The sequence below is a fragment of the Solanum dulcamara genome, chromosome 7 (genome assembly GCF_947179165.1).
Source record: "Solanum dulcamara chromosome 7, daSolDulc1.2, whole genome shotgun sequence".
Classification (NCBI taxonomy): Eukaryota; Viridiplantae; Streptophyta; class Magnoliopsida; order Solanales; family Solanaceae; genus Solanum; species Solanum dulcamara.
The window spans coordinates 75,182,750-75,199,301 of NC_077243.1; the positions used below are offsets into that span (position 1 = coordinate 75,182,750).

The window sequence follows — 16,552 nt, forward strand, 5'->3', positions numbered from 1 at the left end:
GAATGAAAAAGACATCAAGGTAGAATCAAATTAACTCGGAATCTCAACTCAGAAGAATGGACACCTCAATCAAGATGTCCTGAGTCTAAACATGAATATATGATTTAGACAAGACCAATCATATACAATTCAACCCAATCCATCCCAATCAGACTCAGATTACTATCAAGACCTATATGGGAGTTTCTCTTATCCGACAACCATCACTTATAAGCCAGTGATAGCACAACAAACCGACATTGTTGCCACGTCCGTTCCTAGTTTGCCAGGATAAGAACGAATCAAAAATCATGGATCCATAACCAATCATGTCCTATCATATCAGGATAGTAATTTGGGAAACATTCGACTTTAATGGTCCAATCCTCTCCTATATTTGGCTACGTAGTTATTGGATTTGAGTTATTACTTACACTTACCCAATTCAGTGCTCGATACTCCTCTCAAAATTCAATGCTCATAAATCTCTATCCAATCAGTTCAATCTAGTCATTTTGACAAGTCTCATTTGGACCCTTATCAATTCATCAATTCCATCACAATCAAATCTCTTGACCAATCATATTATCCAATCAACCCCAATCATATTTTTCAATAATAGTTTAGATATACATTTATAACAACATTTAATCATATCCAATCATTTCTCCATTCATTTAACCAATCTTTTGGGGCTAATTCATGACTCACCAAGACTCCAAATCAACAATTAAGGATACTCAAAATATTTAAGTTTATAAACAAAATATGTATAACAACTCATGCCAATCAACTCTTAGACCCAACCATAGTATAAGAATATTGTAACATAGGAATAAATTCGAGTTCATGAGAATGAAGACATGAAGCATTTATCAACTTCTCGACTTAACAATATCAACATAACAAAATCAAGTTAGTAGATGTAAAAACTCATTAGGACATAAATCTATCAAGAAAACTCAATTCCTATGAACATTCAATCTCAAAGAAGATGTAGGGCACATGGTGAATTCAATCCATGTTTTGAGTAGCCTTACATACCTTAGAGTAGATTTTGAAGAAATCTTGATGTTAGGTCTTCAACGGGAAGATTGAATCCTTGAGTTTTGAGGGCAAATCTTGTTGGAGATGATTTGAGAGAGAAGAGGATGAAGATTAGGGTTCTTTGGAGGTGAAAGATTGCAAACTTTGACCCCAAAACGTTCCAAGTTCGTATATATAGATATTAGATAATATTCTCAAAATGTCTCTGTTATATCGAAAAAGACGGTTTAAAATTAATTTCAACTTTTTAGAGAAAAAATCAATTTTAGAAAAAAGGAGTCGCCACTTAATTTTTTAAAGAAATTAAGAAAACTTAATTTAAAAGACCCTAACAGATTTAAGTCTTAAAAATTCAGAGAAAAAGGTACGAGGTTCTTATTTCCACTTTGAGAAGGTGTTAAGCATTCAAAGTGGCCGCTAACGCGCGGTTATCCGACGATTTGAAAATTATTTGACTAACTTTTGAAAATATTAATTTAAAATAAAATGAAGATTTAGAATTATTTTTTAGAAGAAAAAAAAAGATTAAACTTAAACATTTGAAAATAATATAGATGTATATATAAAAAGTAAAAGTTTATCAAATAACTAAGTAAAGGTAGAAAATCATTTAAAGAGTAAAATTAACATGAATTGGTTTATCTTTTGGGGAATCTAATTAGGTTAAAACAAATTAAAATTAATATCTAAGAAAGTATAACTAACATAAGTAACTAAATTATTACAACCCGAATCAATATAAATACAATAAATAATACATGAACAATAATAATAATAACAACAATAATAATAAGAAGAACACCAATAATAATAACAATAATAATAACAACAACAACAATAACAACAATAATAATAATAACAATAATAATAATAAGAACAACAATAATAAGAACAACAATAATAAGAACAATAATAATAACAACAACAACAATAATAATAATAAGAAGAACAATAATAATAATAATAAGAACAACAATAATAATAATAATAATAATAATAATAATAATAATAATAACAAAAGAAAGAAGAACAATAATAATAATAAGAACAATAATAATAATAACAAGAACAATAATAATAATAATAATAATAATAATAATAATAATAATAATAATAATAATAATAATAATAAGAACAACAACAACTAGAAGAACACCATAATAATAACAACAACAACAATAATAAGAACAATAACAATAATAATAATAATAATAGTAATTAACAACAACAATAATAAAAACAACAACAACAACAACAATAATAATAATAGTAATCAACAACAACAATAATAATAACAACAACAATAATAATAACAACAACAATAATAATAACAACAACAATAATAAGAACAACAATAATAATAACAACAACAACAATAAGAAGAACAATAATAATAACAACAACAACAATAATAATAACAACAACAACAATAATAATAACAACAACAACAATAATAATAACAACAACAACAATAATAATAAGAAGAAGAACAATAATAATAATAATAATAATAATAACAACAACAACAATAATAAAAACAACAACAACAATAATAATAAGAACAAACAATAATAATAATAATAGTAATAATAATAATATCAAACTACTTGGAAAAATAATGAACAAAACTAAATGATTTCATGAAATAATCCTAACATATTCTAACAAATTAATTCTAACACATGCTAGCTAATTAATCCTAACACATGCTAACTATAACAAATTTACCATTAATCTAATTATTCTTATATACATATTAACTAAAAAAAACAAGACTATGAATCAACTAAATATAAAACATAAAATAATTAAATAAAATAAAACTGAAAAAATATTTTACCTCTTTCCAGGCCAAGATTGAAAACGATGAGCGGAGGACAACTTCACCACCACCCAATAGCTTGATGGAACTTCAATCTACAAAACAAAGAAAAAAGATTTAAAAAAAAAAAAAAGTTTAGACTCGAACCTTCGTGGGTTCTTAGCCTAAATTTCAACTTCAATCTCCTATTTTCCGTGAAGAAAATATAGATTGAAAGCTAGAAATTTTCACAACTTTTAGGCTGGGGACAAAAGTCCAAAATCCTAGCCAAGTTAAGAAAATTTTTAACTTTGGGGTGGTTAAAAAAACTTCCTCCTTCTTCCCCTTCTTAAGGAAAATATGAGCCTTTATATAGGCTCCAAAAACCCCAAGTTTTCCATGTATTTTCGATGTGGAGTTTAGGATTTTTTTTATTTTTTATTTTTTTAGAAAAAAACTAAAATTTTTAAAAATGCAAACTATAATTAAACTAACCTAACTAACATTGTATTTAGTAAAAATAAAATCTTTTAAGGTAATTTTTGAATAACCACATAAATATTAATCAAATATATAGTTATATAGAAATATGTATATTATACTAAAATTTATAAAAAGATAAAAATAGTTAAGAATAATATGAAAATATTATTTTTTTTATATAAAAGCTAATTGTTTCAAAATGTTCGAATTCAAAAAAACTCGATAGCTAATTTGCGTTGTGGATGGCCAAAATTGGGTGTCAACAGCTGTCCCTTTCTTTGGATATGATTGATAAAAGAGATCTTGGACAAAGAAAATTGACAAATCCAATTTTGGCCGACTCCATTTTCATCTTTTTGAAAAGGGGTTGGTACGAGTTTTGAATTATGAATGAACCCCAAAATAACCACACGCCTTCCGATAGAAATGTAGTTTATTGTGGTGGAAGTCGTTTCCTTAGCTCGTGTCCTATGAGTTTGACATTATTCTTTGGACTGTGTCCCAGTTTGCTGCTAAAAGGATTCCACGTTGTGCTGCATCCTCTTTGATGTCGTTCTCACTTTCTTTCATCCTCTTTGCATGTTGGAAAAATCCTTATTGATTCGTTGGTAGGATAATGCTGCACTATCGGTAGGATGGTGATCCATTGATAGGATACTTGAAAAAATAACTATCTGTCCATCGGTAGGACAAATGAAGATCCATTGGTAGGATATGTTGCATGTCCATTGGTAGGACGAATGAAAATCCATTGGTAGGATATATGCAATGACCTTCTTGGCAATGAATATGCAATGACCCTTTTGGCAAATGAAAATGCAATGGCCCTCTTGGCAAATTAAAATGCAATGACCCTTTTGGCAATGAATATGCAATGGCCCTCTTGGCAATGATGAATGCAATGACCCTCTTGGCAATGATATTACCACCTCCGGTAATATAATATGAATAAAATAAAATATGAATGGCCCTCTTGGCAGATGAAAATGCAATGGCCATCTTGGCAATGATGAATGCAATGGCCCTCTTGGCAATGATATTACCACCTCCGGTAATATAATATGAATGCAATGGCCCTCTTGGCAATGATTATGCAATGGCTCTCTTGGCAATGATGAATGCAATGGCCCTCTTGGCAATGATATTACCACCTCCGGTAATATAATATGAATAAAATAAAATATGAATGGCCCTCTTGACAGATGAAAATGCAATGACCCTCTTGGCAATGATGAATGCAATGGCCCTCTTGGCAATGATATTACCACCTCCGGTAATATAATATGAATGCAATAAAATATGAATGACCTTCTTGGCAAATGATATTACCACCTCCGATAATATAATATGAATAAAATAAAATATGAATGGCCCTCTTGGCAATGATGAATGCAATGGCCCTCTTGGCAATGATGAATGCAATGGCCCTCTTGGCAATGATATTACCACCTCCGGTAATATAATATGAATGCAATGGCCCTCTTGGCAATGATATTACCACCTCCGGTAATATAATATGAATAAAATAAAATATGAATGGCCTTCTTGGCAAATGATATTACCACCTCCGATAATATAATATGAATAAAATAAAATATGAATGGCCCTCTTGGCAAATGAAAATGCAATGGCCCTCTTGGCAATGAAAATGCAATGGCCCTCTTGGCAATAATATTACCACCTCCGGTAATATAATATGAATGCAATAAAATATGAATGGCCTTCTTGGAAAATAATATTACCACCTCCGATAATATAATATGAATAAAATAAAATATGAATGGCCCTCTTGGCAAATGAAAATGCAATGGCCCTCTTGGCAATGAAAATGCAATGGCCCTCTTGGCAATGATGAATGCAATGGCCCTCTTGGCAATGATATTACCACCTCCAGTAATATAATATGAATGCAATGGCCCTCTTGGCAATGATTATGCAATGGCCCTCTTGGCAATGATGAATGCAATGGCCCTCTTGGCAATGATATTACCACCTCCGGTAATATAATATGAATAAAATAAAATATGAATGGCCTTCTTGGCAGATGAAAATGCAATGGCCCTCTTGGCAATGATGAATGCAATGGCCCTCTTGGCAATGATATTACCACCTCCAGTAATATAATATGAATGCAATAAAATATGAATGGCCTTCTTGGCAAATGATATTACCACCTCCGATAATATAATATGAATAAAATAAAATATGAATGGCCCTCTTGACAAATGAAAATGCAATGGCCCTCTTGGCAATGAAAATGCAATGGAAATGAAATGCATTGTCATCTTCTTGGATGATTTGACAATTTTTTTATTATTATTATTATTTTTTATTATTATTATTATTATTATTATTTTGAACAACTCGTGTTCGTTGGAACTCATGTCTTTGATAGAAGTTATACGAGGCCTCGGTGGCTCGCAACTTGAATTTGAGTTCGCTTCATTCTAGCAATGTTGGAGATTATTTGAAGTTGACTTCGAACTTCTGACAATTCTTGATGGAATTTTTGAGATCTTCTCAAAAATTCTGTCCCAGTTGCATATATTAACATGATCTCCAATCTTGACTTGCTGGAGATAGTATCTTCTTCTGAATTTTTGAGAAGATCTCAAAAATTCTGTCCCAGTTTTCATTAAAAGGGAGAAATGAAAATCTTACGGGGAACATGACCGAGCCATTATGGCGCCTACATATCCTGTTGGTGCAGGAATCAGGTCAAATGTAGTTCCAATTCTCTGGATGATGAATGCTGCAAAATCTGAGACAAGATAATCAGTAGACACATGTGTAATATGAGCATAATGACATGAAAAAGTGTATTACTTACAACATTTCCAGCTTAAAACACGAGATATTCCACCAGTTTGATATGGACGATCCAATGAAGTAAAATAGGCATCTCACATCAATGGGATTACCCACTTTCAAAGGACAAATGCAAGAGTTTTTTTTTTTTTTTTTTTTTTTAGTGAATGTAAAGAGATAGTCAAATTTTGACTACAATTGGTATCAACAGTTAGGAATGCATAGAAATATTTCTCATTTCCTTTCTCATAACTGAGATTGACTTCAAGGTAATTCTTATAGCTTCAAGTAGTATCTCAAACATACTTAAGTGTCGACAAGATTTTTTTCATCCTGCTTCCAACAAAGGTTTAGAATTATACCAATCATCATGTTTCAAGTGCACTCACAATAAAGAAAGTTCTATTTCGCACATATATGAAGTGTTTGATTTTGAGAACATTTTACAAAGTGCACTCACACTCTCAAGAAAGTTCAACGCATGCAACAGTGATACCATATGCTTGGCCTGCATGTAAGTCTCCACTAATGTGAGAATATTTGGAATGAGATCATATAGGGCTTGTTTATTGGTTTGTAATGTAGGCTAAGGGAACGGGTGGGATATTAATTTGGGATAAAAGTGACTTAATCTCTCATTGAGCATCACACTGAATTTGTGCTTTTGATGATTGATACGCCTTTGACGTCTAATCCTCTTTCTTTTGTCTCAACTTCTTCGAGTCTTTATTTGATAGAGTTTTTCCTCTTTTCACCTCTTTCTTTTGTCTTGACTTCTTTGAGTCCTTAGTTGTTAGAGTTTTTCTCTTTTCGTTCCTTTTTGAGGTTTCTCCTTTTTTGTTGGAGTAGTTTCCTTTTTTTTTCTTACATCGACCTTGTAGGAGTTTTTTTTTTTTTTTTTTTATGAGAAAGTCGTCTTTGAATTCTTGACTTTGGAGACTTTACGTCTTTTGCCTTTGGCAATTTCAAAGTTGGATCTTCTTCTATAATTTGCACGTCTTTGGTGCACTCAAGGAGGTTGGGCCAAGAGAGGGATAGTGCATGTAAGCACTCAGAAGGGAAAGGGCTAAGATGTGGTTGTCCAAAGAAAAGGTTTTAGGCTCAAAGTGGGAAAACTAGGGATTAATGTTATTTGGTAGGCTCTGAAAGGCACAATCGGGTCAAAAAAGGCCTACAATCCTTTCTCAAACCAAACATAACTCAGGATTTCGCCTCAACAAACATATCAGGCCAAGTTCTAGATCAACAGTGCGATGCAATTGAATTTTAATCTAAAGCTCACCACACAATGCACATGAAGCCATGAGGTTGGTTATATTCTTACCTTGAATGCCTGCAAGAGAATTTTCAAGCATCACAAAAGTACGAATGAAAGATACCAACAGAAGCTATGGTTTACCACAAAGTCAATCATTTTCATCATACCAAATATTTCGCATGCTCCTAACTGTATTCATTCCAATCAAGAAGATATGACACTTAACATATGTACACAATTTATTATTTTATTTATTTTCTATTTTTTTAATCTTTTTTTTTTTTGAAAAAAGAAATACCGAACCCAAGAAGGGCTGCCTACGTATCTCATCGAGATGAGAATCACGTGTGCGTAGTTCTTGCAGATATGATATATAAAATAATTTAGAGCTTTAGACAAACTTGGTGTGGTCTTCCAATGTTAATATTTTCTGTGGAGATGCTGCAGCGTGCTTTATAACCTCTCTTGGTCGGAATGTTGTGGCTTCCAACTTCATTACTCCTGATTCGACTTTGGAAAGGTCAATGATGTCATTTATTAGTTGAAGAACCAAATCTTCTGAAGACAATATTACATTCACAAGCTGATGATGTTCCTTATCCAATTTTATGGTAGAAAAAATCTCGATCATATTGACCACTCCTGACAAAAGGATCTAATCTGATGAGACATGGTTGCAAGCATTTGTTTTTCTCGCATAGTTTTCTCTGTTAAGTTCAGTCTCCTTGGCTTTCTGTACAACTATCTCTTCTTGCAATTTTGCCATTTTTTTTCTCTTTTCCTTATCTGATCAGTTATCTCCATTCCTATGTAATTTACACCAATTGTCTCTCCTGCCTTACTGAACACAGGTTCAACATATATTAGAGAATTCTTTGACCCAAATAATCCCTTCTTTGCCGATATTCCCCTTTCCAAAACCTCTCATTTGAAGTCTCGAGATTCCTTTACATCAGTACTAGTAAAATCTTTACATTTATTTATTGATGATGTCCTCTTCATGCAGACTTGACAAACAATTGTAGATAACATAACTCATTATCCTGGTGACGGATAATAACGAGTGTATTTTGGAGGACAAATTGTACGAAATTATCTGCTCTTTTCAGAATTTGGGATAATTCTTCTACTGGAGAGGATTGTCTTTCAATGTTTTCTATGCTTTCCTATAATTTCTCAATTAGTATTTGCATCCTGTTGAACACTTGTTTCCAATAATTTGTCCAAATATTTAGCTCTCTGCTTTCAGTATTTTATGCTGTCATACTCAGTATCTATTTCTTGTTTATCTTGAATTTTTACATCATTTTTAGAAGACTCTTGGAATATGTATCTCTTTAATTCTTCATCTAATATAGACGTTGGATGTTTATCACCCTATATCTTTCTTCCTCAAATTGATACTTCTCCAATAAATCCAATTTCTTGAGCTCTGGTTATTGTTGTTGTGTTTTTCTTGAGGATTGTCTCTTATGATTTGAATTCTTCCAACTATTCAAAGAATCATACGTTGTTATAACCATCCCCGACTATTGTCGGGGACAGTTTTCCTGCAAAGATATGAGAAAAGTATGAAAGTGGGGCCATTATAAAAAAATAAGTAACAAGATATAGGAGTAAGATTTCATAGTCAAAGACTCCCCCGATTTATCTTTCAGGCTGTGTATTGGTGTCTTGTGAAATTTAATGTCATCGTTATTTCCCATGAACTCTTTGTCTCGTGATCCCCTCTCTTGAAATAATGTCGTCTCTTCTGTGTACAAAGAAAATTTCTTAGTTAGGGAGAGGGAATTGACCTCAAAATTGAGATCCTTTCATTTATCGCATGATGTCCTTTGATAACAGCCCCTACAAAGAAAGAAACCACTTTGTTGAACCCTCGATCTTTGAGAAGTAAGCAAGTTTGTTTTCCGACATAAATTAGTCTTTCCCTGGAAAAAAAAAAGAATAACTCAAAAGCCAAAGTATTAGTCTGTGCTTATAATAATTAATGCAAAATATCACATAAAGAACTAAACACATAAATATTGCTTTGTTTTAAGACAAACTAATCTATGGGTGAAGAAAGAGTAAACGGACAAAAAATAATTTTATGATAAATGTGTGAGAAAAGTTGACTTGTGAATCACAGATTTTTTTTTTTGCGTTTCAACTTTTTTACCCTTGTTTTTCTTAGATGCAGAAAAAGTTCTCAATTTCTTTGAAAGAATGAGGAAAACTGAAAACTTCAAAAACAGGGACCGAGCCTTGAAAGACTGCCTACGTATCTCACAAAGGAGAATTCAGGTCCTACGTAGTTCGACCACTTGATTTTTTTTTGTGGAGATGAGAAAGCAAAGTTTATGATTTGAGTGTAAAGTTCGAATTTTGTTGGGAAATTAAAGACTCATTGAATATTTGGATGCACTATCGATAGTGACTCGATATTTATGCCTATGAGGCTCTAAAAAAAATCTAAAAGAGTGGACTAGCATGTCTCCAAATAAAGCAACATATTCACAAAACAGTTATAACATATAGCACACAAACAATTATTGCGCATCCTAAACAGATATGTGACCTTTTTGTGCCAAAGGTAGGCCTAACGATTTGAAGGATGTATTACGTCATTTGAAACATTCCATTGTCCCCAAACTTATATTTATACAAATATTATGAATAATTTGAATGGGGATACATAAATGGAAAAAAGGGATATAAATAGTCAGTCCCACGCAGGGGTACAATCCTAACTAAGCCTTCGTGGAAAATCCTTCTTTCTTGATTTCTTGACATCTCCGAACGCAACGCCTTTTGGATGAAGTGTCATTTACTGAAGGTCCTTCTTTGACTAGACTAAGCTACAAAAAAAAACTCCCAGCCCTGAGGGACAATGGTTTGCCAAACCGCGTATAAAACCTTCAAATTTAAACATATAGGTATGCTTGTCCATTTAGGCCGAGGGCCGTTTTGAACTCAAGGTGGTCTTTCTAATGGGCCCAATACGCCTTGGGTATTGGGTCGTCTTAGGCCAATGCACTAAATTAGGGATTTGGCTTTGCTCTACGCTAGATTGACTAAGAGTGGCTTTTGCAAGACTAGTAACCCAAGCGGACAACTCAGGCTGGAACTTATGACAACCATTGGACGCATGGCGTATCAATAAATTGTCAATCGTTTCCGAAAAGGGTTAAGTATAAAAAGCCCGACTGCGGTACCGCAAAATCGTTCTTTAATATACAACAACAACAACAACAACAACCCAGTGAAATCCCACAATATGGGGTCTGGGGAGGGTAGAATGTACGCAGACCTTACTCCTACCAAGGTAGGACGGCTGTTTCCTGGAGACCCTCGGCTCAGTAAAAGCATAAATGCATAAAAATGTTAGATAAGAGCTAGTCCTAACATAATTTCACTAAAAAATCATTGGAGTTCCCATTTTGTACTAAGTGATGGTCAGCATAAGTCTTTGGTAAAATTCATTTTGAAACTTACATGTATACAAGGATACTCCCATTCTTCCAACAATTAATAGGATTATAATCTATGGAGACCTCCAATTTGGACATCCGAAAAACTTTTGGTGAAGCAAACGACAATAGCTACAGTAACTTACTTCAACCTCAGACCTCTCTTGGTGGAACTTTCTATGCTATATTGCTATCTGTAGATCTCTCTGGCCAACACCTAGATGAGCCACCACCAGGCCCCCTGATCCATCCGCCTTCCTAGCTGAGGGGAATATTAACTACTTTTTACATTCGCTCACTACGCACCCGCAAGCGGACACCAACCAGTTAGGGATTGAGAGTAGTGCAAGATAAACAAGGGAAGATCAAAAGAAAATGGACTCTTGGTTGTTATATCAAGTTATCGACAAGATATGTCCCCATTAACTAAAATGAATATTGAAATTGCACCACAGGGTGTTCCTTTTGAACTCACTTGAATATGAGGAGCCTGGAACATTTCCTGAATGGCTGCTTCAACATCTGCCATTCTGACAAGCATTTTACCTGCTGCAGCATAATATACTATACATTAAATAGAAAAAATGCTATGAAATGCAAATAACAATTTAATATATAAATTAAACACATAATTGCACAATTAAGAAAAACAAGAATTACTAATTATTACAAACCCAAATAGTTAGTCAAATAAACAATCAAATCTAATGGTTAGAACCTAATTAGTCCCCAGCGGAGTCGCCATTTCTGTTATATCGAAAAAGACGGTTTAAAATTAATTTCAACTTTTTAGAGAAAAAATCAATTTTAGAAAAAAGGAGTCGCCACTTAATTTTTTAAAGAAATTAAGAAAACTTAATTTAAAAGACCCTAACAGATTTAAGTCTTAAAAATTCAGAGAAAAAGGTACGAGGTTCTTATTTCCACTTTGAGAAGGTGTTAAGTATTCAAAGTGGCCACTAACGCGCGGTTATCCGACGATTTGAAAATTATTTGACTAACTTTTGAAAATATTAATTTAAAATAAAATGAAGATTTAGAATTATTTTTTAGAAGAAAAAAAAAGATTAAACTTAAACATTTGAAAATAATATAGATGTATATATAAAAAGTAAAAGTTTATCAAATAACTAAGTAAAGGTAGAAAATCATTTAAAGAGTAAAATTAACATGAATTGGTTTATCTTTTGGGGAATCTAATTAGGTTAAAACAAATTAAAATTAATATCTAAGAAAGTATAACTAACATAAGTAACTAAATTATTACAACCCGAATCAATATAAATACAATAAATAATACATGAACAATAATAATAATAACAACAATAATAATAATAAGAACACCAATAATAATAACAATAATAATAACAACAACAACAATAACAACAATAATAATAACAACAATAATAATAATAAGAACAACAATAATAAGAACAACAATAATAAAAACAATAATAATAACAACAACAACAATAATAATAATAAGAAGAACAATAATAATAATAATAAGAACAACAATAATAATAATAATAATAATAATAATAATAATAATAATAACAAAAGAAAGAAGAACAATAATAATAATAAGAACAATAATAATAATAACAAGAACAATAATAATAATAATAATAATAATAATAATAATAATAATAATAATAATAATAATAATAATAATAATAATAATAATAATAATAATAATAATAAGAACAACAACAACTAGAAGAACACCATAATAATAACAACAACAACAATAAGAAGAACAATAACAATAATAATAATAATAATAGTAATTAACAACAACAATAATAAAAACAACAACAACAACAACAATAATAATAATAGTAATCAACAACAACAATAATAATAACAACAACAATAATAAGAACAACAATAATAATAACAACAACAACAATAAGAAGAACAATAATAATAACAACAACAACAATAATAATAACAACAACAACAATAATAATAAGAAGAAGAACAATAATAATAATAAGAAGAACAATAACAATAATAATAATAATAATAATAATAATAATAATAATAACAACAACAATAATAAAAACAACAACAACAATAATAATAAGAACAAACAACAATAATAATAATAATAGTAATAATAATAATATCAAACTACTTGGAAAAATAATGAACAAAACTAAATGATTTCATGAAATAATTCTAACATATTCTAGCAAATTAATTCTAACACATGCTAGCTAATTAATCCTAACACATGCTAACTATAACAAATTTACCATTAATCTAATTATTCTTATATACATATTAACTAAAAAAAATAAGACTATGAATCAACTAAATATAAAACATAAAATAATTAAATAAAATAAAACTGAAAAAATATTTTACCTCTTTCCAGGCCAAGATTGAAAACGATGAGCGGAGGACAACTTCACCACCACCCAATAGCTTGATGGAACTCCAATCTACAAAACAAAGAAAAAAGATTTAAAAAAAAAAAAAAAGTTTAGACTCGAACCTTCGTGGGTTCTTAGCCTAAATTTCAACTTCAATCTCCTATTTTCCGTGAAGAAAATATAGATTGAAAGCTAGAAATTTTCACAACTTTTAGGCTGGGGACAAAAGTCCAAAATCCTAGCCAAGTTAAGAAAATTTCTAACTTTGGGGTGGTTAAAAAAACTTCCTCCTTCTTCCCCTTCTTAAGGAAAATATGAGCCTTTATATAGGCTCCAAAAACCCCAAGTTTTCCATGCATTTTCGATGTGGGAGTTTAGGATTTTTTTATTTAATTTTTTTTTTTAGAAAAAAACTAAAAATTTTAAAAATGCAAACTATAATTAAACTAACCTAACTAACATTGTATTTAGTAAAAATAAAATCTTTTAAGGTAATTTTTGAATAACCACATAAATATTAATCAAATATATAGTTATATAGAAATATGTATATTATACTAAAATTTATAAAAAGATAAAAATAGTTAAGAATAATATGAAAATATTATTTTTTTTTTATATAAAAGCTAATTGTTTCAAAATGTTCGAATTCAAAGAAACTCGATAGCTAATTTGCGTTGTGGATGGCCAAAATTGGGTGTCAACAGTCCCTACAAAATATGGAAAACTGGACAAGTCCGCGACATGTCTGCGATTCGGACTTGTCGTGCACCTTTCTGGCCGGAAAAAAATAAAATCTGGAAAAATTGTCCAAGTTCGCTGCAGGTCCGCGACGCGAACTTGTCGCGGACCTCTCTGGTTAACCAAGCATAACTTTTGACTTCGAACAAGGAAAAATGTAATCTTGGTGGCATTGAAAAGAAGACTCAAAGACCTTTAATTTGATAGGTGATAGGACACCCAATTCGTTATATTTTAGGATATATGATCGTTTGAAGTTGACCCGTATACGGACTCATTAGAAAACTTAGCCAATAGAAATTCTTTGGACTCGACTTGGTGTTAGGGATCCCTTATGAACATAAAACACATCTAATACACTTCAAATACTTAGAAATTAATCTTAACTCATATATACAATTTGAAGTCTTCGAGCTCAAGTCTATACGCATACGAAGAATAGTTCGAGTTTTGACGTAGAAATTTGTGAGGTGTTACATTATTATTACTATTATTATTATTACTATTATTCTTACTGTTGACACCCAATTTTGACCAATCTATAACTATTTTTCAGATTGCTATCTTAATAAATATGCATTTTTTAAAATTATTTTTTTTATTAAATAAATATATTTATATTTAGTTTTACCCGATAAATTGTATATTTTGACATTCGTAATTTATAATATTATTTCTATTTATTAATATTATTACTATTATCTTTGTTATTTTTTATTTTTATTTATTTATTTATAATAATAATAAGCTTAATACGTTCAAATATTCTTACGTATCTATTTAGTATATATTATGTATGTGTGTGTATTTTCTTTATATAAAAATAAAATAAAAATAGAAAATATATCAACTAAGTCTATTTTATAATTTTCTTATTCATATGTACATATTACATATCTATTTTAATACGCTTTATACACATGTGCATATAAAGTTATTATTTAATTAAGTTCATTATATATTTTAGTTAACTATATTAATTATAGATCCATTTTAGTACATACTCTACACATACATATATTATATATATACACATATATTTACATAGTATATATATAAGTTGTCATTTTATGTACAAAAATATTACTACTTGATAAAATTTAGGATTTTACTTATTCAACATATATATATTATAGTTATTATTTACATAAGTAATCTATTTAATTTTCTCCATTTTATTTTAAGTATAGTCTTCTTTACCCAGTTTGTCAAAATTCTAGCCAAATAAGATTCAAATTCATCTCAATTATAGCCTATTATGAACCAAATGTGGTTATTTTAAAATCTTATTTCAAAAGATTTAATCACATCCACCCATTTCATCTCTATCAAATATCAAGATCCAATCTCAATCACTCATCAAAATCGATCAACGGTCCAGATCAAAAGGCCATTTATTTCCTATTTTAATCCCAAAAAGACCCAAAACCCTAAAAATGAATTTCATTTTTCTTTTTCCATCATCAAAAGACCTCACTCTCTCTCTAACTCTCTCGCCCTATCTCTCTCTCTACACTCTCTTCATCTTCTCCAAAGAGAAGACAAGACAAGTGGTCATCCTCACCATTCTCTTCCCTCATTTCTCAATCTCTCTCCTCTCACGCACCACCGAATACCTCTCTTCCACTCGTCTCCGGCGAAAGCTCCGACGAACCACGCTGAAAAAGCCGCTGGTAGACTAACAAGACGAGAGGTCGAAGACGGATCTTTACAAATCTGTCTTGGTATGGTTTTGTTTAACTCTTATTTTAGTATATATGTTGTGTTCTTTTAGATCTAAAAGTTCATACTTTTTGTTATGATGATTGCGTATATGTTGGGTTGATTACATCTTATGTTTGGTGTTCTTGATAAGTTTTCTTACTTGAAAGATTTAGATCTTTCTCATGTTAGACCCCGTTTATTGATTTTGTTTTCATAACAAATGTTGGTTGATTGATAACTCTAACCATTATTGTTATTTTCTTGCTTATAAGATCCACATTGTTCACATGTTACTACATCGCTTTAGTTCTTAGTTTTGCTCCAAATGATTTGATAAACTCAAGATTCAAAGATTTTTGTTCATTCATAATTGATTAAGATTGCAAAACATATTTATGTTTTTTTGTTTATGTTCATGTTCATGTTCATGTTTATGTTTATGTTCATGTTCATGTTTATGTTAATGTTCATGTTGATGTTCATGTTCATGTTCATATTCATGTTCATGTCCATGTTCATGTTCATATTCATATTCATGTTCATATTCATACTCATGTTCTTACATTTTAATTATATTCATGTTTATATTTCTTGTATTTAATTAAGGTTTTTACGGTAGATTATTATTATTTATCATTGTCTAAATGCATATCTTTTAATTTGGGTATTTATTTGATTAGCTAATTGATAACCGATATTTTTATTTTCTTGATTTAGGTTTGGAAAATGTTTAATATTTTACTAATCAGGCATAATTTGTTGATTGAAATATGTGACTGTTAGGAAATAATTATAGTAAGTTTTTGTAAAATTTGCTAGCATGTAGTAAGTAATTTGGCATTTATCACAATTAATCTTACCTCCCTTTATTAAATTTGAAATAAAGTTATTACCTCAC

General features: G+C 30.5%; 1 pseudogene; it reads left to right on the forward strand.

Annotated features, from left to right (window-relative positions):
- Nucleotides 1-16,552, forward strand: part of LOC129894881 (protein HYPER-SENSITIVITY-RELATED 4-like) — a 56,000-nt pseudogene that overhangs the window by 17,162 nt on the left and 22,286 nt on the right.